The 21127-nt window shown below is 45.3% G+C and overlaps 21 non-coding genes across 21 annotated transcripts; all 21 read right to left on the bottom strand.

Annotated features, from left to right (window-relative positions):
• Window positions 1-778: 778 nt before the first annotated feature.
• LOC146775212 (U5 spliceosomal RNA) lies at window positions 779-893 on the bottom strand. The gene has a single exon (XR_014973090.1). It is a non-coding gene; the product is annotated as a U5 spliceosomal RNA (small nuclear RNA).
• An 852-nt stretch (window positions 894-1745) lies between these two features.
• LOC146775213 (U5 spliceosomal RNA) lies at window positions 1746-1860 on the bottom strand. The gene has a single exon (XR_014973091.1). It is a non-coding gene; the product is annotated as a U5 spliceosomal RNA (small nuclear RNA).
• Window positions 1861-2712: 852 nt separating this feature from the next.
• On the bottom strand, window positions 2713-2827 carry LOC146775214 (U5 spliceosomal RNA). The gene has a single exon (XR_014973093.1). It is a non-coding gene; the product is annotated as a U5 spliceosomal RNA (small nuclear RNA).
• An 852-nt stretch (window positions 2828-3679) lies between these two features.
• Window positions 3680-3794, bottom strand: LOC146775215 (U5 spliceosomal RNA). Its single transcript, XR_014973094.1, has one exon. It is a non-coding gene; the product is annotated as a U5 spliceosomal RNA (small nuclear RNA).
• Window positions 3795-4659: 865 nt separating this feature from the next.
• On the bottom strand, window positions 4660-4774 carry LOC146775216 (U5 spliceosomal RNA). Its single transcript, XR_014973095.1, has one exon. It is a non-coding gene; the product is annotated as a U5 spliceosomal RNA (small nuclear RNA).
• Window positions 4775-5639: 865 nt separating this feature from the next.
• Window positions 5640-5754, bottom strand: LOC146775217 (U5 spliceosomal RNA). Its single transcript, XR_014973096.1, has one exon. It is a non-coding gene; the product is annotated as a U5 spliceosomal RNA (small nuclear RNA).
• Window positions 5755-6606: 852 nt separating this feature from the next.
• LOC146775218 (U5 spliceosomal RNA) lies at window positions 6607-6721 on the bottom strand. The gene has a single exon (XR_014973097.1). It is a non-coding gene; the product is annotated as a U5 spliceosomal RNA (small nuclear RNA).
• An 865-nt stretch (window positions 6722-7586) lies between these two features.
• On the bottom strand, window positions 7587-7701 carry LOC146775219 (U5 spliceosomal RNA). The gene has a single exon (XR_014973098.1). It is a non-coding gene; the product is annotated as a U5 spliceosomal RNA (small nuclear RNA).
• An 852-nt stretch (window positions 7702-8553) lies between these two features.
• On the bottom strand, window positions 8554-8668 carry LOC146775220 (U5 spliceosomal RNA). The gene has a single exon (XR_014973099.1). It is a non-coding gene; the product is annotated as a U5 spliceosomal RNA (small nuclear RNA).
• An 852-nt stretch (window positions 8669-9520) lies between these two features.
• On the bottom strand, window positions 9521-9635 carry LOC146775221 (U5 spliceosomal RNA). The gene has a single exon (XR_014973100.1). It is a non-coding gene; the product is annotated as a U5 spliceosomal RNA (small nuclear RNA).
• Window positions 9636-10487: 852 nt separating this feature from the next.
• LOC146775222 (U5 spliceosomal RNA) lies at window positions 10488-10602 on the bottom strand. The gene has a single exon (XR_014973101.1). It is a non-coding gene; the product is annotated as a U5 spliceosomal RNA (small nuclear RNA).
• Window positions 10603-11467: 865 nt separating this feature from the next.
• On the bottom strand, window positions 11468-11582 carry LOC146775223 (U5 spliceosomal RNA). The gene has a single exon (XR_014973102.1). It is a non-coding gene; the product is annotated as a U5 spliceosomal RNA (small nuclear RNA).
• An 852-nt stretch (window positions 11583-12434) lies between these two features.
• LOC146775224 (U5 spliceosomal RNA) lies at window positions 12435-12549 on the bottom strand. The gene has a single exon (XR_014973104.1). It is a non-coding gene; the product is annotated as a U5 spliceosomal RNA (small nuclear RNA).
• Window positions 12550-13401: 852 nt separating this feature from the next.
• LOC146775225 (U5 spliceosomal RNA) lies at window positions 13402-13516 on the bottom strand. Its single transcript, XR_014973105.1, has one exon. It is a non-coding gene; the product is annotated as a U5 spliceosomal RNA (small nuclear RNA).
• Window positions 13517-14368: 852 nt separating this feature from the next.
• Window positions 14369-14483, bottom strand: LOC146775226 (U5 spliceosomal RNA). Its single transcript, XR_014974118.1, has one exon. It is a non-coding gene; the product is annotated as a U5 spliceosomal RNA (small nuclear RNA).
• An 852-nt stretch (window positions 14484-15335) lies between these two features.
• On the bottom strand, window positions 15336-15450 carry LOC146775227 (U5 spliceosomal RNA). The gene has a single exon (XR_014973106.1). It is a non-coding gene; the product is annotated as a U5 spliceosomal RNA (small nuclear RNA).
• An 852-nt stretch (window positions 15451-16302) lies between these two features.
• Window positions 16303-16417, bottom strand: LOC146775228 (U5 spliceosomal RNA). The gene has a single exon (XR_014973107.1). It is a non-coding gene; the product is annotated as a U5 spliceosomal RNA (small nuclear RNA).
• An 865-nt stretch (window positions 16418-17282) lies between these two features.
• Window positions 17283-17397, bottom strand: LOC146775229 (U5 spliceosomal RNA). Its single transcript, XR_014973108.1, has one exon. It is a non-coding gene; the product is annotated as a U5 spliceosomal RNA (small nuclear RNA).
• An 852-nt stretch (window positions 17398-18249) lies between these two features.
• Window positions 18250-18364, bottom strand: LOC146775230 (U5 spliceosomal RNA). The gene has a single exon (XR_014973109.1). It is a non-coding gene; the product is annotated as a U5 spliceosomal RNA (small nuclear RNA).
• An 865-nt stretch (window positions 18365-19229) lies between these two features.
• Window positions 19230-19344, bottom strand: LOC146775231 (U5 spliceosomal RNA). Its single transcript, XR_014973110.1, has one exon. It is a non-coding gene; the product is annotated as a U5 spliceosomal RNA (small nuclear RNA).
• An 852-nt stretch (window positions 19345-20196) lies between these two features.
• Window positions 20197-20311, bottom strand: LOC146775232 (U5 spliceosomal RNA). The gene has a single exon (XR_014973111.1). It is a non-coding gene; the product is annotated as a U5 spliceosomal RNA (small nuclear RNA).
• Window positions 20312-21127: the final 816 nt, after the last annotated feature.

Genomic DNA, 21127 nt, shown 5'->3' on the forward strand with positions numbered 1-21127 from the left:
CTAAGAAAGAGGGCGAGAACCAGGCCGGTGGGCAAAACAGGCCAACATTTCAAAGTCTCTGCTCAAGGTACAAAAAGGTGGACTGTTCACATGTGTATGTCTGGGAATATGCAAATTTCTTTTGTACTCACCTCAGCTCATTAGGAGTTGTCGGGGCTGCTGGGGAAGGGGAACAGCAAATGTGAATCAGGCTTTTAGTTAAGTGGCACTGTAGGCCTTTTGTCCCCTAGCCATTTTACGCTTTCAACACGCTCTACACATAGCCATGCACCGTATGTGCCTTTTTCACACGTACTTTCATTAAACCTGAATATAGAAGGATATATCTGTCTAGGCTGGAGACACGTGAAACAAGTCTGACGTGCCCCTTCAAGTCTACCTGAGAGGAAGCTGACTCAGGATTGGCGACCTCTCAGGGCACCTCTAACGGGCACAAATAACGGGCACAAATAACGGGCAAGCTCTATGAAAAGCACAGCATGAGTCTTGGTCCCACCTTTAAAAAGGAGGGTGACCTCTGGGATCTGGCAGCAGGATCTTTGGGAGATAAGAAAATATACTGCCTGCGATCGTGAAGTTTCAAGTCAGTCAAGAAAAGCAATCTCATGCACTGCACAAGCTCTTTCCCATGAGGCACCTCTCCTGCACTCTGTTTATGCAAATGAGCAAGCAGAGAGCTCAGGAATAAAACACCAAACTCATGTCCCCCAAAAAAGCAGCAGACAATTGCTGGATATTCCCCAACTTCTAATGCTTTTCTTTTAAACAAATGATAAACAGCCTCACCTGTGGCAAGGCTTAAAAAAATTGAATAAACTCTTAAATGTTCCTCTCCACGGAAATCTTTAGTAAAAGGCGAAAGATTTTTTCGTTTTGAAGAGAAACCAGAGTAAGTGACAATATAGCTCTCTAGGGTAAGTGGCGGCACATCAAAGACCCTGTCATTGCGAGGGTGAGGACCTGAAAGGTATTTTCAGGCTCTAAGAAAGAGGGCGAGAACCAGGCCGGTGGGCAAAACAGGCCAACATTTCAAAGTCTCTGCTCAAGGTACAAAAAGGTGGACTGTTCACATGTGTATGTCTGGGAATATGCAAATTTCTTTTGTACTCACCTCAGCTCATTAGGAGTTGTCGGGGCTGCTGGGGAAGGGGAACAGCAAATGTGAATCAGGCTTTTAGTTAAGTGGCACTGTAGGCCTTTTGTCCCCTAGCCATTTTACGCTTTCAACACGCTCTACACATAGCCATGCACCGTATGTGCCTTTTTCACACGTACTTTCATTAAACCTGAATATAGAAGGATATATCTGTCTAGGCTGGAGACACGTGAAACAAGTCTGACGTGCCCCTTCAAGTCTACCTGAGAGGAAGCTGACTCAGGATTGGCGACCTCTCAGGGCACCTCGAACGGGCACAAATAACGGGCAAGCCCTATGAAAAGCACAGCATGAGTCTTGGTCCCACCTTTAAAAAGGAGGGTGACCTCTGGGATCTGGCAGCAGGATCTTTGGGAGATAAGAAAATATACTGCCTGCGATTGTGAAGTTTCAAGTCAGTCAAGAAAAGCAATCTCATGCACTGCACAAGCTCTTTCCCATGAGGCACCTCTCCTGCACTCTGTTTATGCAAATGAGCAAGCAGAGAGCTCAGGAATAAAACACCAAACTCATGTCCCCCAAAAAAGCAGCAGACAATTGCTGGATATTCCCCAACTTCTAATGCTTTTCTTTTAAACAAATGATAAACAGCCTCACCTGTGGCAAGGCTTAAAAAAATTGAATAAACTCTTAAATGTTCCTCTCCACGGAAATCTTTAGTAAAAGGCGAAAGATTTTTTCGTTTTGAAGAGAAACCAGAGTAAGTGACAATATAGCTCTCTAGGGTAAGTGGCGGCACATCAAAGACCCTGTCATTGCGAGGGTGAGGACCTGAAAGGTATTTTCAGGCTCTAAGAAAGAGGGCGAGAACCAGGCCGGTGGGCAAAACAGGCCAACATTTCAAAGTCTCTGCTCAAGGTACAAAAAGGTGGACTGTTCACATGTGTATGTCTGGGAATATGCAAATTTCTTTTGTACTCACCTCAGCTCATTAGGAGTTGTCGGGGCTGCTGGGGAAGGGGAACAGCAAATGTGAATCAGGCTTTTAGTTAAGTGGCACTGTAGGCCTTTTGTCCCATAGCCATTTTACGCTTTCAACACGCTCTACACATAGCCATGCACCGTATGTGCCTTTTTCACACGTACTTTCATTAAACCTGAATATAGAAGGATATATCTGTCTAGGCTGGAGACACGTGAAACAAGTCTGACGTGCCCCTTCAAGTCTACCTGAGAGGAAGCTGACTCAGGATTGGGGCCCTCTCAGGGCACCTCGAACGGGCACAAATAACGGGCAAGCCCTATGAAAAGCACAGCATGAGTCTTGGTCCCACCTTTAAAAAGGAGGGTGACCTCTGGGATCTGGCAGCAGGATCTTTGGGAGATAAGAAAATATACTGCCTGCGATCGTGAAGTTTCAAGTCAGTCAAGAAAAGCAATCTCATGCACTGCACAAGCTCTTTCCCATGAGGCACCTCTCCTGCACTCTGTTTATGCAAATGAGCAAGCAGAGAGCTCAGGAATAAAACACCAAACTCAAGTCCCCCAAAAAAGCAGCAGGCAATTGCTGGATATTCCCCAACTTCTAATGCTTTTCTTTTAAACAAATGATAAACAGCCTCACCTGTGGCAAGGCTTAAAAAAATTGAATAAACTCTTAAATGTTCCTCTCCACGGAAATCTTTAGTAAAAGGCGAAAGATTTTTTCGTTTTGAAGAGAAACCAGAGTAAGTGACAATATAGCTCTCTAGGGTAAGTGGCGGCACATCAAAGACCCTGTCATTGCGAGGGTGAGGACCTGAAAGGTATTTTCAGGCTCTAAGAAAGAGGGCGAGAACCAGGCCGGTGGGCAAAACAGGCCAACATTTCAAAGTCTCTGCTCAAGGTAAAAAAAGGTGGACTGTTCACATGTGTATGTCTGGGAATATGCACATTTCTTTTGTACTCACCTCAGCTCATTAGGAGTTGTCGGGGCTGCTGGGGAAGGGGAACAGGAAATGTGAATCAGGCTTTTAGTTAAGTGGCACTGTAGGCCTTTTGTCCCCTAGCCATTTTACGCTTTCAACACGCTCTACACATAGCCATGCACCGTATGTGCCTTTTTCACACGTACTTTCATTAAACCTGAATATAGAAGGATATATCTGTCTAGGCTGGAGACACGTGAAACAAGTCTGACGTGCCCCTTCAAGTCTACCTGAGAGGAAGCTGACTCAGGATTGGCGACCTCTCAGGGCACCTCGAACGGGCACAAATAACGGGCAAGCCCTATGAAAAGCACAGCATGAGTCTTGGTCCCACCTTTAAAAAGGAGGGTGACCTCTGGGATCTGGCAGCAGGATCTTTGGGAGATAAGAAAATATACTGCCTGCGATCGTGAAGTTTCAAGTCAGTCAAGAAAAGCAATCTCATGCACTGCACAAGCTCTTTCCCATGAGGCACCTCTCCTGCACTCTGTTTATGCAAATGAGCAAGCAGAGACCTCAGGAATAAAACACCAAACTCATGTCCCCCAAAAAAGCAGCAGACAATTGCTGGATATTCCCCAACTTCTAATGCTTTTCTTTTAAACAAATGATAAACAGCCTCACCTGTGGCAAGGCTTAAAAAAATTGAATAAACTCTTAAATGTTCCTCTCCACGGAAATCTTTAGTAAAAGGCGAAAGATTTTTTCGTTTTGAAGAGAAACCAGAGTAAGTGACAATATAGCTCTCTAGGGTAAGTGGCGGCACATCAAAGACCCTGTCATTGCGAGGGTGAGGACCTGAAAGGTATTTTCAGGCTCTAAGAAAGAGGGCGAGAACCAGGCCGGTGGGCAAAACAGGCCAACATTTCAAAGTCTCTGCTCAAGGTACAAAAAGGTGGACTGTTCACATGTGTATGTCTGGGAATATGCAAATTTCTTTTGTACTCACCTCAGCTCATTAGGAGTTGTCGGGGCTGCTGGGGAAGGGGAACAGCAAATGTGAATCAGGCTTTTAGTTAAGTGGCACTGTAGGCCTTTTGTCCCCTAGCCATTTTACGCTTTCAACACGCTCTACACATAGCCATGCACCGTATGTGCCTTTTTCACACGTACTTTCATTAAACCTGAATATAGAAGGATATATCTGTCTAGGCTGGAGACACGTGAAACAAGTCTGACGTGCCCCTTCAAGTCTACCTGAGAGGAAGCTGACTCAGGATTGGCGACCTCTCAGGGCACCTCTAACGGGCACAAATAACGGGCACAAATAACGGGCAAGCTCTATGAAAAGCACAGCATGAGTCTTGGTCCCACCTTTAAAAAGGAGGGTGACCTCTGGGATCTGGCAGCAGGATCTTTGGGAGATAAGAAAATATACTGCCTGCGATCGTGAAGTTTCAAGTCAGTCAAGAAAAGCAATCTCATGCACTGCACAAGCTCTTTCCCATGAGGCACCTCTCCTGCACTCTGTTTATGCAAATGAGCAAGCAGAGAGCTCAGGAATAAAACACCAAACTCATGTCCCCCAAAAAAGCAGCAGACAATTGCTGGATATTCGCCAACTTCTAATGCTTTTCTTTTAAACAAATGATAAACAGCCTCACCTGTGGCAAGGCTTAAAAAAATTGAATAAACTCTTAAATGTTCCTCTCCACGGAAATCTTTAGTAAAAGGCGAAAGATTTTTTCGTTTTGAAGAGAAACCAGAGTAAGTGACAATATAGCTCTCTAGGGTAAGTGGCGGCACATCAAAGACCCTGTCATTGCGAGGGTGAGGACCTGAAAGGTATTTTCAGGCTCTAAGAAAGAGGGCGAGAACCAGGCCGGTGGGCAAAACAGGCCAACATTTCAAAGTCTCTGCTCAAGGTACAAAAAGGTGGACTGTTCACATGTGTATGTCTGGGAATATGCAAATTTCTTTTGTACTCACCTCAGCTCATTAGGAGTTGTCGGGGCTGCTGGGGAAGGGGAACAGCAAATGTGAATCAGGCTTTTAGTTAAGTGGCACTGTAGGCCTTTTGTCCCCTAGCCATTTTACGCTTTCAACACGCTCTACACATAGCCATGCACCGTATGTGCCTTTTTCACACGTACTTTCATTAAACCTGAATATAGAAGGATATATCTGTCTAGGCTGGAGACACGTGAAACAAGTCTGACGTGCCCCTTCAAGTCTACCTGAGAGGAAGCTGACTCAGGATTGGCGACCTCTCAGGGCACCTCTAACGGGCACAAATAACGGGCACAAATAACGGGCAAGCTCTATGAAAAGCACAGCATGAGTCTTGGTCCCACCTTTAAAAAGGAGGGTGACCTCTGGGATCTGGCAGCAGGATCTTTGGGAGATAAGAAAATATACTGCCTGCGATCGTGAAGTTTCAAGTCAGTCAAGAAAAGCAATCTCATGCACTGCACAAGCTCTTTCCCATGAGGCACCTCTCCTGCACTCTGTTTATGCAAATGAGCAAGCAGAGAGCTCAGGAATAAAACACCAAACTCATGTCCCCCAAAAAAGCAGCAGACAATTGCTGGATATTCGCCAACTTCTAATGCTTTTCTTTTAAACAAATGATAAACAGCCTCACCTGTGGCAAGGCTTAAAAAAATTGAATAAACTCTTAAATGTTCCTCTCCACGGAAATCTTTAGTAAAAGGCGAAAGATTTTTTCGTTTTGAAGAGAAACCAGAGTAAGTGACAATATAGCTCTCTAGGGTAAGTGGCGGCACATCAAAGACCCTGTCATTGCGAGGGTGAGGACCTGAAAGGTATTTTCAGGCTCTAAGAAAGAGGGCGAGAACCAGGCCGGTGGGCAAAACAGGCCAACATTTCAAAGTCTCTGCTCAAGGTACAAAAAGGTGGACTGTTCACATGTGTATGTCTGGGAATATGCAAATTTCTTTTGTACTCACCTCAGCTCATTAGGAGTTGTCGGGGCTGCTGGGGAAGGGGAACAGCAAATGTGAATCAGGCTTTTAGTTAAGTGGCACTGTAGGCCTTTTGTCCCCTAGCCATTTTACGCTTTCAACACGCTCTACACATAGCCATGCACCGTATGTGCCTTTTTCACACGTACTTTCATTAAACCTGAATATAGAAGGATATATCTGTCTAGGCTGGAGACACGTGAAACAAGTCTGACGTGCCCCTTCAAGTCTACCTGAGAGGAAGCTGACTCAGGATTGGCGACCTCTCAGGGCACCTCGAACGGGCACAAATAACGGGCAAGCCCTATGAAAAGCACAGCATGAGTCTTGGTCCCACCTTTAAAAAGGAGGGTGACCTCTGGGATCTGGCAGCAGGATCTTTGGGAGATAAGAAAATATACTGCCTGCGATCGTGAAGTTTCAAGTCAGTCAAGAAAAGCAATCTCATGCACTGCACAAGCTCTTTCCCATGAGGCACCTCTCCTGCACTCTGTTTATGCAAATGAGCAAGCAGAGAGCTCAGGAATAAAACACCAAACTCATGTCCCCCAAAAAAGCAGCAGACAATTGCTGGATATTCCCCAACTTCTAATGCTTTTCTTTTAAACAAATGATAAACAGCCTCACCTGTGGCAAGGCTTAAAAAAATTGAATAAACTCTTAAATGTTCCTCTCCACGGAAATCTTTAGTAAAAGGCGAAAGATTTTTTCGTTTTGAAGAGAAACCAGAGTAAGTGACAATATAGCTCTCTAGGGTAAGTGGCGGCACATCAAAGACCCTGTCATTGCGAGGGTGAGGACCTGAAAGGTATTTTCAGGCTCTAAGAAAGAGGGCGAGAACCAGGCCGGTGGGCAAAACAGGCCAACATTTCAAAGTCTCTGCTCAAGGTACAAAAAGGTGGACTGTTCACATGTGTATGTCTGGGAATATGCAAATTTCTTTTGTACTCACCTCAGCTCATTAGGAGTTGTCGGGGCTGCTGGGGAAGGGGAACAGCAAATGTGAATCAGGCTTTTAGTTAAGTGGCACTGTAGGCCTTTTGTCCCCTAGCCATTTTACGCTTTCAACACGCTCTACACATAGCCATGCACCGTATGTGCCTTTTTCACACGTACTTTCATTAAACCTGAATATAGAAGGATATATCTGTCTAGGCTGGAGACACGTGAAACAAGTCTGACGTGCCCCTTCAAGTCTACCTGAGAGGAAGCTGACTCAGGATTGGCGACCTCTCAGGGCACCTCTAACGGGCACAAATAACGGGCACAAATAACGGGCAAGCTCTATGAAAAGCACAGCATGAGTCTTGGTCCCACCTTTAAAAAGGAGGGTGACCTCTGGGATCTGGCAGCAGGATCTTTGGGAGATAAGAAAATATACTGCCTGCGATCGTGAAGTTTCAAGTCAGTCAAGAAAAGCAATCTCATGCACTGCACAAGCTCTTTCCCATGAGGCACCTCTCCTGCACTCTGTTTATGCAAATGAGCAAGCAGAGAGCTCAGGAATAAAACACCAAACTCATGTCCCCCAAAAAAGCAGCAGACAATTGCTGGATATTCCCCAACTTCTAATGCTTTTCTTTTAAACAAATGATAAACAGCCTCACCTGTGGCAAGGCTTAAAAAAATTGAATAAACTCTTAAATGTTCCTCTCCACGGAAATCTTTAGTAAAAGGCGAAAGATTTTTTCGTTTTGAAGAGAAACCAGAGTAAGTGACAATATAGCTCTCTAGGGTAAGTGGCGGCACATCAAAGACCCTGTCATTGCGAGGGTGAGGACCTGAAAGGTATTTTCAGGCTCTAAGAAAGAGGGCGAGAACCAGGCCGGTGGGCAAAACAGGCCAACATTTCAAAGTCTCTGCTCAAGGTACAAAAAGGTGGACTGTTCACATGTGTATGTCTGGGAATATGCAAATTTCTTTTGTACTCACCTCAGCTCATTAGGAGTTGTCGGGGCTGCTGGGGAAGGGGAACAGCAAATGTGAATCAGGCTTTTAGTTAAGTGGCACTGTAGGCCTTTTGTCCCCTAGCCATTTTACGCTTTCAACACGCTCTACACATAGCCATGCACCGTATGTGCCTTTTTCACACGTACTTTCATTAAACCTGAATATAGAAGGATATATCTGTCTAGGCTGGAGACACGTGAAACAAGTCTGACGTGCCCCTTCAAGTCTACCTGAGAGGAAGCTGACTCAGGATTGGCGACCTCTCAGGGCACCTCGAACGGGCACAAATAACGGGCAAGCCCTATGAAAAGCACAGCATGAGTCTTGGTCCCACCTTTAAAAAGGAGGGTGACCTCTGGGATCTGGCAGCAGGATCTTTGGGAGATAAGAAAATATACTGCCTGCGATTGTGAAGTTTCAAGTCAGTCAAGAAAAGCAATCTCATGCACTGCACAAGCTCTTTCCCATGAGGCACCTCTCCTGCACTCTGTTTATGCAAATGAGCAAGCAGAGAGCTCAGGAATAAAACACCAAACTCATGTCCCCCAAAAAAGCAGCAGACAATTGCTGGATATTCCCCAACTTCTAATGCTTTTCTTTTAAACAAATGATAAACAGCCTCACCTGTGGCAAGGCTTAAAAAAATTGAATAAACTCTTAAATGTTCCTCTCCACGGAAATCTTTAGTAAAAGGCGAAAGATTTTTTCGTTTTGAAGAGAAACCAGAGTAAGTGACAATATAGCTCTCTAGGGTAAGTGGCGGCACATCAAAGACCCTGTCATTGCGAGGGTGAGGACCTGAAAGGTATTTTCAGGCTCTAAGAAAGAGGGCGAGAACCAGGCCGGTGGGCAAAACAGGCCAACATTTCAAAGTCTCTGCTCAAGGTACAAAAAGGTGGACTGTTCACATGTGTATGTCTGGGAATATGCAAATTTCTTTTGTACTCACCTCAGCTCATTAGGAGTTGTCGGGGCTGCTGGGGAAGGGGAACAGCAAATGTGAATCAGGCTTTTAGTTAAGTGGCACTGTAGGCCTTTTGTCCCATAGCCATTTTACGCTTTCAACACGCTCTACACATAGCCATGCACCGTATGTGCCTTTTTCACACGTACTTTCATTAAACCTGAATATAGAAGGATATATCTGTCTAGGCTGGAGACACGTGAAACAAGTCTGACGTGCCCCTTCAAGTCTACCTGAGAGGAAGCTGACTCAGGATTGGGGCCCTCTCAGGGCACCTCGAACGGGCACAAATAACGGGCAAGCCCTATGAAAAGCACAGCATGAGTCTTGGTCCCACCTTTAAAAAGGAGGGTGACCTCTGGGATCTGGCAGCAGGATCTTTGGGAGATAAGAAAATATACTGCCTGCGATCGTGAAGTTTCAAGTCAGTCAAGAAAAGCAATCTCATGCACTGCACAAGCTCTTTCCCATGAGGCACCTCTCCTGCACTCTGTTTATGCAAATGAGCAAGCAGAGAGCTCAGGAATAAAACACCAAACTCAAGTCCCCCAAAAAAGCAGCAGGCAATTGCTGGATATTCCCCAACTTCTAATGCTTTTCTTTTAAACAAATGATAAACAGCCTCACCTGTGGCAAGGCTTAAAAAAATTGAATAAACTCTTAAATGTTCCTCTCCACGGAAATCTTTAGTAAAAGGCGAAAGATTTTTTCGTTTTGAAGAGAAACCAGAGTAAGTGACAATATAGCTCTCTAGGGTAAGTGGCGGCACATCAAAGACCCTGTCATTGCGAGGGTGAGGACCTGAAAGGTATTTTCAGGCTCTAAGAAAGAGGGCGAGAACCAGGCCGGTGGGCAAAACAGGCCAACATTTCAAAGTCTCTGCTCAAGGTAAAAAAAGGTGGACTGTTCACATGTGTATGTCTGGGAATATGCACATTTCTTTTGTACTCACCTCAGCTCATTAGGAGTTGTCGGGGCTGCTGGGGAAGGGGAACAGGAAATGTGAATCAGGCTTTTAGTTAAGTGGCACTGTAGGCCTTTTGTCCCCTAGCCATTTTACGCTTTCAACACGCTCTACACATAGCCATGCACCGTATGTGCCTTTTTCACACGTACTTTCATTAAACCTGAATATAGAAGGATATATCTGTCTAGGCTGGAGACACGTGAAACAAGTCTGACGTGCCCCTTCAAGTCTACCTGAGAGGAAGCTGACTCAGGATTGGCGACCTCTCAGGGCACCTCGAACGGGCACAAATAACGGGCAAGCCCTATGAAAAGCACAGCATGAGTCTTGGTCCCACCTTTAAAAAGGAGGGTGACCTCTGGGATCTGGCAGCAGGATCTTTGGGAGATAAGAAAATATACTGCCTGCGATCGTGAAGTTTCAAGTCAGTCAAGAAAAGCAATCTCATGCACTGCACAAGCTCTTTCCCATGAGGCACCTCTCCTGCACTCTGTTTATGCAAATGAGCAAGCAGAGACCTCAGGAATAAAACACCAAACTCATGTCCCCCAAAAAAGCAGCAGACAATTGCTGGATATTCCCCAACTTCTAATGCTTTTCTTTTAAACAAATGATAAACAGCCTCACCTGTGGCAAGGCTTAAAAAAATTGAATAAACTCTTAAATGTTCCTCTCCACGGAAATCTTTAGTAAAAGGCGAAAGATTTTTTCGTTTTGAAGAGAAACCAGAGTAAGTGACAATATAGCTCTCTAGGGTAAGTGGCGGCACATCAAAGACCCTGTCATTGCGAGGGTGAGGACCTGAAAGGTATTTTCAGGCTCTAAGAAAGAGGGCGAGAACCAGGCCGGTGGGCAAAACAGGCCAACATTTCAAAGTCTCTGCTCAAGGTACAAAAAGGTGGACTGTTCACATGTGTATGTCTGGGAATATGCAAATTTCTTTTGTACTCACCTCAGCTCATTAGGAGTTGTCGGGGCTGCTGGGGAAGGGGAACAGCAAATGTGAATCAGGCTTTTAGTTAAGTGGCACTGTAGGCCTTTTGTCCCCTAGCCATTTTACGCTTTCAACACGCTCTACACATAGCCATGCACCGTATGTGCCTTTTTCACACGTACTTTCATTAAACCTGAATATAGAAGGATATATCTGTCTAGGCTGGAGACACGTGAAACAAGTCTGACGTGCCCCTTCAAGTCTACCTGAGAGGAAGCTGACTCAGGATTGGCGACCTCTCAGGGCACCTCTAACGGGCACAAATAACGGGCACAAATAACGGGCAAGCTCTATGAAAAGCACAGCATGAGTCTTGGTCCCACCTTTAAAAAGGAGGGTGACCTCTGGGATCTGGCAGCAGGATCTTTGGGAGATAAGAAAATATACTGCCTGCGATCGTGAAGTTTCAAGTCAGTCAAGAAAAGCAATCTCATGCACTGCACAAGCTCTTTCCCATGAGGCACCTCTCCTGCACTCTGTTTATGCAAATGAGCAAGCAGAGAGCTCAGGAATAAAACACCAAACTCATGTCCCCCAAAAAAGCAGCAGACAATTGCTGGATATTCGCCAACTTCTAATGCTTTTCTTTTAAACAAATGATAAACAGCCTCACCTGTGGCAAGGCTTAAAAAAATTGAATAAACTCTTAAATGTTCCTCTCCACGGAAATCTTTAGTAAAAGGCGAAAGATTTTTTCGTTTTGAAGAGAAACCAGAGTAAGTGACAATATAGCTCTCTAGGGTAAGTGGCGGCACATCAAAGACCCTGTCATTGCGAGGGTGAGGACCTGAAAGGTATTTTCAGGCTCTAAGAAAGAGGGCGAGAACCAGGCCGGTGGGCAAAACAGGCCAACATTTCAAAGTCTCTGCTCAAGGTACAAAAAGGTGGACTGTTCACATGTGTATGTCTGGGAATATGCAAATTTCTTTTGTACTCACCTCAGCTCATTAGGAGTTGTCGGGGCTGCTGGGGAAGGGGAACAGCAAATGTGAATCAGGCTTTTAGTTAAGTGGCACTGTAGGCCTTTTGTCCCCTAGCCATTTTACGCTTTCAACACGCTCTACACATAGCCATGCACCGTATGTGCCTTTTTCACACGTACTTTCATTAAACCTGAATATAGAAGGATATATCTGTCTAGGCTGGAGACACGTGAAACAAGTCTGACGTGCCCCTTCAAGTCTACCTGAGAGGAAGCTGACTCAGGATTGGCGACCTCTCAGGGCACCTCGAACGGGCACAAATAACGGGCAAGCCCTATGAAAAGCACAGCATGAGTCTTGGTCCCACCTTTAAAAAGGAGGGTGACCTCTGGGATCTGGCAGCAGGATCTTTGGGAGATAAGAAAATATACTGCCTGCGATCGTGAAGTTTCAAGTCAGTCAAGAAAAGCAATCTCATGCACTGCACAAGCTCTTTCCCATGAGGCACCTCTCCTGCACTCTGTTTATGCAAATGAGCAAGCAGAGAGCTCAGGAATAAAACACCAAACTCATGTCCCCCAAAAAAGCAGCAGACAATTGCTGGATATTCCCCAACTTCTAATGCTTTTCTTTTAAACAAATGATAAACAGCCTCACCTGTGGCAAGGCTTAAAAAAATTGAATAAACTCTTAAATGTTCCTCTCCACGGAAATCTTTAGTAAAAGGCGAAAGATTTTTTCGTTTTGAAGAGAAACCAGAGTAAGTGACAATATAGCTCTCTAGGGTAAGTGGCGGCACATCAAAGACCCTGTCATTGCGAGGGTGAGGACCTGAAAGGTATTTTCAGGCTCTAAGAAAGAGGGCGAGAACCAGGCCGGTGGGCAAAACAGGCCAACATTTCAAAGTCTCTGCTCAAGGTACAAAAAGGTGGACTGTTCACATGTGTATGTCTGGGAATATGCAAATTTCTTTTGTACTCACCTCAGCTCATTAGGAGTTGTCGGGGCTGCTGGGGAAGGGGAACAGGAAATGTGAATCAGGCTTTTAGTTAAGTGGCACTGTAGGCCTTTTGTCCCCTAGCCATTTTACGCTTTCAACACGCTCTACACATAGCCATGCACCGTATGTGCCTTTTTCACACGTACTTTCATTAAACCTGAATATAGAAGGATATATCTGTCTAGGCTGGAGACACGTGAAACAAGTCTGACGTGCCCCTTCAAGTCTACCTGAGAGGAAGCTGACTCAGGATTGGCGACCTCTCAGGGCACCTCGAACGGGCACAAATAACGGGCAAGCCCTATGAAAAGCACAGCATGAGTCTTGGTCCCACCTTTAAAAAGGAGGGTGACCTCTGGGATCTGGCAGCAGGATCTTTGGGAGATAAGAAAATATACTGCCTGCGATCGTGAAGTTTCAAGTCAGTCAAGAAAAGCAATCTCATGCACTGCACAAGCTCTTTCCCATGAGGCACCTCTCCTGCACTCTGTTTATGCAAATGAGCAAGCAGAGAGCTCAGGAATAAAACACCAAACTCATGTCCCCCAAAAAAGCAGCAGGCAATTGCTGGATATTCCCCAACTTCTAATGCTTTTCTTTTAAACAAATGATAAACAGCCTCACCTGTGGCAAGGCTTAAAAAAATTGAATAAACTCTTAAATGTTCCTCTCCACGGAAATCTTTAGTAAAAGGCGAAAGATTTTTTCGTTTTGAAGAGAAACCAGAGTAAGTGACAATATAGCTCTCTAGGGTAAGTGGCGGCACATCAAAGACCCTGTCATTGCGAGGGTGAGGACCTGAAAGGTATTTTCAGGCTCTAAGAAAGAGGGCGAGAACCAGGCCGGTGGGCAAAACAGGCCAACATTTCAAAGTCTCTGCTCAAGGTACAAAAAGGTGGACTGTTCACATGTGTATGTCTGGGAATATGCAAATTTCTTTTGTACTCACCTCAGCTCATTAGGAGTTGTCGGGGCTGCTGGGGAAGGGGAACAGGAAATGTGAATCAGGCTTTTAGTTAAGTGACACTGTAGGCCTTTTGTCCCCTAGCCATTTTACGCTTTCAACACGCTCTACACATAGCCATGCACCGTATGTGCCTTTTTCACACGTACTTTCATTAAACCTGAATATAGAAGGATATATCTGTCTAGGCTGGAGACACGTGAAACAAGTCTGACGTGCCCCTTCAAGTCTACCTGAGAGGAAGCTGACTCAGGATTGGCGACCTCTCAGGGCACCTCGAACGGGCACAAATAACGGGCAAGCCCTACGAAAAGCACAGCATGAGTCTTGGTCCCACCTTTAAAAAGGAGGGTGACCTCTGGGATCTGGCAGCAGGATCTTTGGGAGATAAGAAAATATACTGCCTGCGATTGTGAAGTTTCAAGTCAGTCAAGAAAAGCAATCTCATGCACTGCACAAGCTCTTTCCCATGAGGCACCTCTCCTGCACTCTGTTTATGCAAATGAGCAAGCAGAGAGCTCAGGAATAAAACACCAAACTCATGTCCCCCAAAAAAGCAGCAGACAATTGCTGGATATTCCCCAACTTCTAATGCTTTTCTTTTAAACAAATGATAAACAGCCTCACCTGTGGCAAGGCTTAAAAAAATTGAATAAACTCTTAAATGTTCCTCTCCACAGAAATCTTTAGTAAAAGGCGAAAGATTTTTTCGTTTTGAAGAGAAACCAGAGTAAGTGACAATATAGCTCTCTAGGGTAAGTGGCGGCACATCAAAGACCCTGTCATTGCGAGGGTGAGGACCTGAAAGGTATTTTCAGGCTCTAAGAAAGAGGGCGAGAACCAGGCCGGTGGGCAAAACAGGCCAACATTTCAAAGTCTCTGCTCAAGGTACAAAAAGGTGGACTGTTCACATGTGTATGTCTGGGAATATGCAAATTTCTTTTGTACTCACCTCAGCTCATTAGGAGTTGTCGGGGCTGCTGGGGAAGGGGAACAGCAAATGTGAATCAGGCTTTTAGTTAAGTGGCACTGTAGGCCTTTTGTCCCATAGCCATTTTACGCTTTCAACACGCTCTACACATAGCCATGCACCGTATGTGCCTTTTTCACACGTACTTTCATTAAACCTGAATATAGAAGGATATATCTGTCTAGGCTGGAGACACGTGAAACAAGTCTGACGTGCCCCTTCAAGTCTACCTGAGAGGAAGCTGACTCAGGATTGGGGCCCTCTCAGGGCACCTCGAACGGGCACAAATAACGGGCAAGCCCTATGAAAAGCACAGCATGAGTCTTGGTCCCACCTTTAAAAAGGAGGGTGACCTCTGGGATCTGGCAGCAGGATCTTTGGGAGATAAGAAAATATACTGCCTGCGATCGTGAAGTTTCAAGTCAGTCAAGAAAAGCAATCTCATGCACTGCACAAGCTCTTTCCCATGAGGCACCTCTCCTGCACTCTGTTTATGCAAATGAGCAAGCAGAGAGCTCAGGAATAAAACACCAAACTCAAGTCCCCCAAAAAAGCAGCAGGCAATTGCTGGATATTCCCCAACTTCTAATGCTTTTCTTTTAAACAAATGATAAACAGCCTCACCTGTGGCAAGGCTTAAAAAAATTGAATAAACTCTTAAATGTTCCTCTCCACGGAAATCTTTAGTAAAAGGCGAAAGATTTTTTCGTTTTGAAGAGAAACCAGAGTAAGTGACAATATAGCTCTCTAGGGTAAGTGGCGGCACATCAAAGACCCTGTCATTGCGAGGGTGAGGACCTGAAAGGTATTTTCAGGCTCTAAGAAAGAGGGCGAGAACCAGGCCGGTGGGCAAAACAGGCCAACATTTCAAAGTCTCTGCTCAAGGTAAAAAAAGGTGGACTGTTCACATGTGTATGTCTGGGAATATGCACATTTCTTTTGTACTCACCTCAGCTCATTAGGAGTTGTCGGGGCTGCTGGGGAAGGGGAACAGGAAATGTGAATCAGGCTTTTAGTTAAGTGGCACTGTAGGCCTTTTGTCCCCTAGCCATTTTACGCTTTCAACACGCTCTACACATAGCCATGCACCGTATGTGCCTTTTTCACACGTACTTTCATTAAACCTGAATATAGAAGGATATATCTGTCTAGGCTGGAGACACGTGAAACAAGTCTGACGTGCCCCTTCAAGTCTACCTGAGAGGAAGCTGACTCAGGATTGGCGACCTCTCAGGGCACCTCGAACGGGCACAAATAACGGGCAAGCCCTATGAAAAGCACAGCATGAGTCTTGGTCCCACCTTTAAAAAGGAGGGTGACCTCTGGGATCTGGCAGCAGGATCTTTGGGAGATAAGAAAATATACTGCCTGCGATCGTGAAGTTTCAAGTCAGTCAAGAAAAGCAATCTCATGCACTGCACAAGCTCTTTCCCATGAGGCACCTCTCCTGCACTCTGTTTATGCAAATGAGCAAGCAGAGACCTCAGGAATAAAACACCAAACTCATGTCCCCCAAAAAAGCAGCAGACAATTGCTGGATATTCCCCAACTTCTAATGCTTTTCTTTTAAACAAATGATAAACAGCCTCACCTGTGGCAAGGCTTAAAAAAATTGAATAAACTCTTAAATGTTCCTCTCCACGGAAATCTTTAGTAAAAGGCGAAAGATTTTTTCGTTTTGAAGAGAAACCAGAGTAAGTGACAATATAGCTCTCTAGGGTAAGTGGCGGCACATCAAAGACCCTGTCATTGCGAGGGTGAGGACCTGAAAGGTATTTTCAGGCTCTAAGAAAGAGGGCGAGAACCAGGCCGGTGGGCAAAACAGGCCAACATTTCAAAGTCTCTGCTCAAGGTACAAAAAGGTGGACTGTTCACATGTGTATGTCTGGGAATATGCAAATTTCTTTTGTACTCACCTCAGCTCATTAGGAGTTGTCGGGGCTGCTGGGGAAGGGGAACAGCAAATGTGAATCAGGCTTTTAGTTAAGTGGCACTGTAGGCCTTTTGTCCCCTAGCCATTTTACGCTTTCAACACGCTCTACACATAGCCATGCACCGTATGTGCCTTTTTCACACGTACTTTCATTAAACCTGAATATAGAAGGATATATCTGTCTAGGCTGGAGACACGTGAAACAAGTCTGACGTGCCCCTTCAAGTCTACCTGAGAGGAAGCTGACTCAGGATTGGCGACCTCTCAGGGCACCTCTAACGGGCACAAATAACGGGCACAAATAACGGGCAAGCTCTATGAAAAGCACAGCATGAGTCTTGGTCCCACCTTTAAAAAGGAGGGTGACCTCTGGGATCTGGCAGCAGGATCTTTGGGAGATAAGAAAATATACTGCCTGCGATCGTGAAGTTTCAAGTCAGTCAAGAAAAGCAATCTCATGCACTGCACAAGCTCTTTCCCATGAGGCACCTCTCCTGCACTCTGTTTATGCAAATGAGCAAGCAGAGAGCTCAGGAATAAAACACCAAACTCATGTCCCCCAAAAAAGCAGCAGACAATTGCTGGATATTCGCCAACTTCTAATGCTTTTCTTTTAAACAAATGATAAACAGCCTCACCTGTGGCAAGGCTTAAAAAAATTGAATAAACTCTTAAATGTTCCTCTCCACGGAAATCTTTAGTAAAAGGCGAAAGATTTTTTCGTTTTGAAGAGAAACCAGAGTAAGTGACAATATAGCTCTCTAGGGTAAGTGGCGGCACATCAAAGACCCTGTCATTGCGAGGGTGAGGACCTGAAAGGTATTTTCAGGCTCTAAGAAAGAGGGCGAGAACCAGGCCGGTGGGCAAAACAGGCCAACATTTCAAAGTCTCTGCTCAAGGTACAAAAAGGTGGACTGTTCACATGTGTATGTCTGGGAATATGCAAATTTCTTTTGTACTCACCTCAGCTCATTAGGAGTTGTCGGGGCTGCTGGGGAAGGGGAACAGCAAATGTGAATCAGGCTTTTAGTTAAGTGGCACTGTAGGCCTTTTGTCCCCTAGCCATTTTACGCTTTCAACACGCTCTACACATAGCCATGCACCGTATGTGCCTTTTTCACACGTACTTTCATTAAACCTGAATATAGAAGGATATATCTGTCTAGGCTGGAGACACGTGAAACAAGTCTGACGTGCCCCTTCAAGTCTACCTGAGAGGAAGCTGACTCAGGATTGGCGACCTCTCAGGGCACCTCGAACGGGCACAAATAACGGGCAAGCCCTATGAAAAGCACAGCATGAGTCTTGGTCCCACCTTTAAAAAGGAGGGTGACCTCTGGGATCTGGCAGCAGGATCTTTGGGAGATAAGAAAATATACTGCCTGCGATCGTGAAGTTTCAAGTCAGTCAAGAAAAGCAATCTCATGCACTGCACAAGCTCTTTCCCATGAGGCACCTCTCCTGCACTCTGTTTATGCAAATGAGCAAGCAGAGAGCTCAGGAATAAAACACCAAACTCATGTCCCCCAAAAAAGCAGCAGGCAATTGCTGGATATTCCCCAACTTCTAATGCTTTTCTTTTAAACAAATGATAAACAGCCTCACCTGTGGCAAGGCTTAAAAAAATTGAATAAACTCTTAAATGTTCCTCTCCACGGAAATCTTTAGTAAAAGGCGAAAGATTTTTTCGTTTTGAAGAGAAACCAGAGTAAGTGACAATATAGCTCTCTAGGGTAAGTGGCGGCACATCAAAGACCCTGTCATTGCGAGGGTGAGGACCTGAAAGGTATTTTCAGGCTCTAAGAAAGAGGGCGAGAACCAGGCCGGTGGGCAAAACAGGCCAACATTTCAAAGTCTCTGCTCAAGGTACAAAAAGGTGGACTGTTCACATGTGTATGTCTGGGAATATGCAAATTTCTTTTGTACTCACCTCAGCTCATTAGGAGTTGTCGGGGCTGCTGGGGAAGGGGAACAGGAAATGTGAATCAGGCTTTTAGTTAAGTGACACTGTAGGCCTTTTGTCCCCTAGCCATTTTACGCTTTCAACACGCTCTACACATAGCCATGCACCGTATGTGCCTTTTTCACACGTACTTTCATTAAACCTGAATATAGAAGGATATATCTGTCTAGGCTGGAGACACGTGAAACAAGTCTGACGTGCCCCTTCAAGTCTACCTGAGAGGAAGCTGACTCAGGATTGGCGACCTCTCAGGGCACCTCTAACGGGCACAAATAACGGGCACAAATAACGGGCAAGCTCTATGAAAAGCACAGCATGAGTCTTGGTCCCACCTTTAAAAAGGAGGGTGACCTCTGGGATCTGGCAGCAGGATCTTTGGGAGATAAGAAAATATACTGCCTGCGATCGTGAAGTTTCAAGTCAGTCAAGAAAAGCAATCTCATGCACTGCACAAGCTCTTTCCCATGAGGCACCTCTCCTGCACTCTGTTTATGCAAATGAGCAAGCAGAGAGCTCAGGAATAAAACACCAAACTTATGTCCCCCAAAAAAGCAGCAGACAATTGCTGGATATTCCCCAACTTCTAATGCTTTTCTTTTAAACAAATGATAAACAGCCTCACCTGTGGCAAGGCTTAAAAAAATTGAATAAACTCTTAAATGTTCCTCTCCACGGAAATCTTTAGTAAAAGGCGAAAGATTTTTTCGTTTTGAAGAGAAACCAGAGTAAGTGACAATATAGCTCTCTAGGGTAAGTGGCGGCACATCAAAGACCCTGTCATTGCGAGGGTGAGGACCTGAAAGGTATTTTCAGGCTCTAAGAAAGAGGGCGAGAACCAGGCCGGTGGGCAAAACAGGCCAACATTTCAAAGTCTCTGCTCAAGGTACAAAAAGGTGGACTGTTCACATGTGTATGTCTGGGAATATGCAAATTTCTTTTGTACTCACCTCAGCTCATTAGGAGTTGTCGGGGCTGCTGGGGAAGGGGAACAGGAAATGTGAATCAGGCTTTTAGTTAAGTGGCACTGTAGGCCTTTTGTCCCCTAGCCATTTTACGCTTTCAACACGCTCTACACATAGCCATGCACCGTATGTGCCTTTTTCACACGTACTTTCATTAAACCTGAATATAGAAGGATATATCTGTCTAGGCTGGAGACACGTGAAACAAGTCTGACGTGCCCCTTCAAGTCTACCTGAGAGGAAGCTGACTCAGGATTGGCGACCTCTCAGGGCACCTCTAACGGGCACAAATAACGGGCAAGCCCTATGAAAAGCACAGCATGAGTCTTGGTCCCACCTTTAAAAAGGAGGGTGACCTCTGGGATCTGGCAGCAGGATCTTTGGGAGATAAGAAAATATACTGCCTGCGATCGTGAAGTTTCAAGTCAGTCAAGAAAAGCAATCTCATGCACTGCACAAGCTCTTTCCCATGAGGCACCTCTCCTGCACTCTGTTTATGCAAATGAGCAAGCAGAGAGCTCAGGAATAAAACACCAAACTCATGTCCCCCAAAAAAGCAGCAGACAATTGCTGGATATTCCCCAACTTCTAATGCTTTTCTTTTAAACAAATGATAAACAGCCTCACCTGTGGCAAGGCTTAAAAAAATTGAATAAACTCTTAAATGTTCCTCTCCACGGAAATCTTTAGTAAAAGGCGAAAGATTTTTTCGTTTTGAAGAGAAACCAGAGTAAGTGACAATATAGCTCTCTAGGGTAAGTGGCGGCACATCAAAGACCCTGTCATTGCGAGGGTGAGGACCTGAAAGGTATTTTCAGGCTCTAAGAAAGAGGGCGAGAACCAGGCCGGTGGGCAAAACAGGCCAACATTTCAAAGTCTCTGCTCAAGGTACAAAAAGGTGGACTGTTCACATGTGTATGTCTGGGAATATGCAAATTTCTTTTGTACTCACCTCAGCTCATTAGGAGTTGTCGGGGCTGCTGGGGAAGGGGAACAGGAAATGTGAATCAGGCTTTTAGTTAAGTGGCACTGTAGGCCTTTTGTCCCCTAGCCATTTTACGCTTTCAACACGCTCTACACATAGCCATGCACCGTATGTGCCTTTTTCACACGTACTTTCATTAAACCTGAATATAGAAGGATATATCTGTCTAGGCTGGAGACACGTGAAACAAGTCTGACGTGCCCCTTCAAGTCTACCTGAGAGGAAGCTGACTCAGGATTGGCGACCTCTCAGGGCACCTCGAACGGGCACAAATAACGGGCACAAATAACGGGCAAGCCCTATGAAAAGCACAGCATGAGTCTTGGTCCCACCTTTAAAAAGGAGGGTGACCTCTGGGATCTGGCAGCAGGATCTTTGGGAGATAAGAAAATATACTGCCTGCGATCGTGAAGTTTCAAGTCAGTCAAGAAAAGCAATCTCATGCACTGCACAAGCTCTTTCCCATGAGGCACCTCTCCTGCACTCTGTTTATGCAAATGAGCAAGCAGAGAGCTCAGGAATAAAACACCAAACTCATGTCCCCCAAAAAAGCAGCAGACAATTG

Source organism: Triturus cristatus, chromosome 12 (genome assembly GCF_964204655.1).
Source record: "Triturus cristatus chromosome 12, aTriCri1.1, whole genome shotgun sequence".
NCBI classification, from domain to species: Eukaryota; Metazoa; Chordata; class Amphibia; order Caudata; family Salamandridae; genus Triturus; species Triturus cristatus.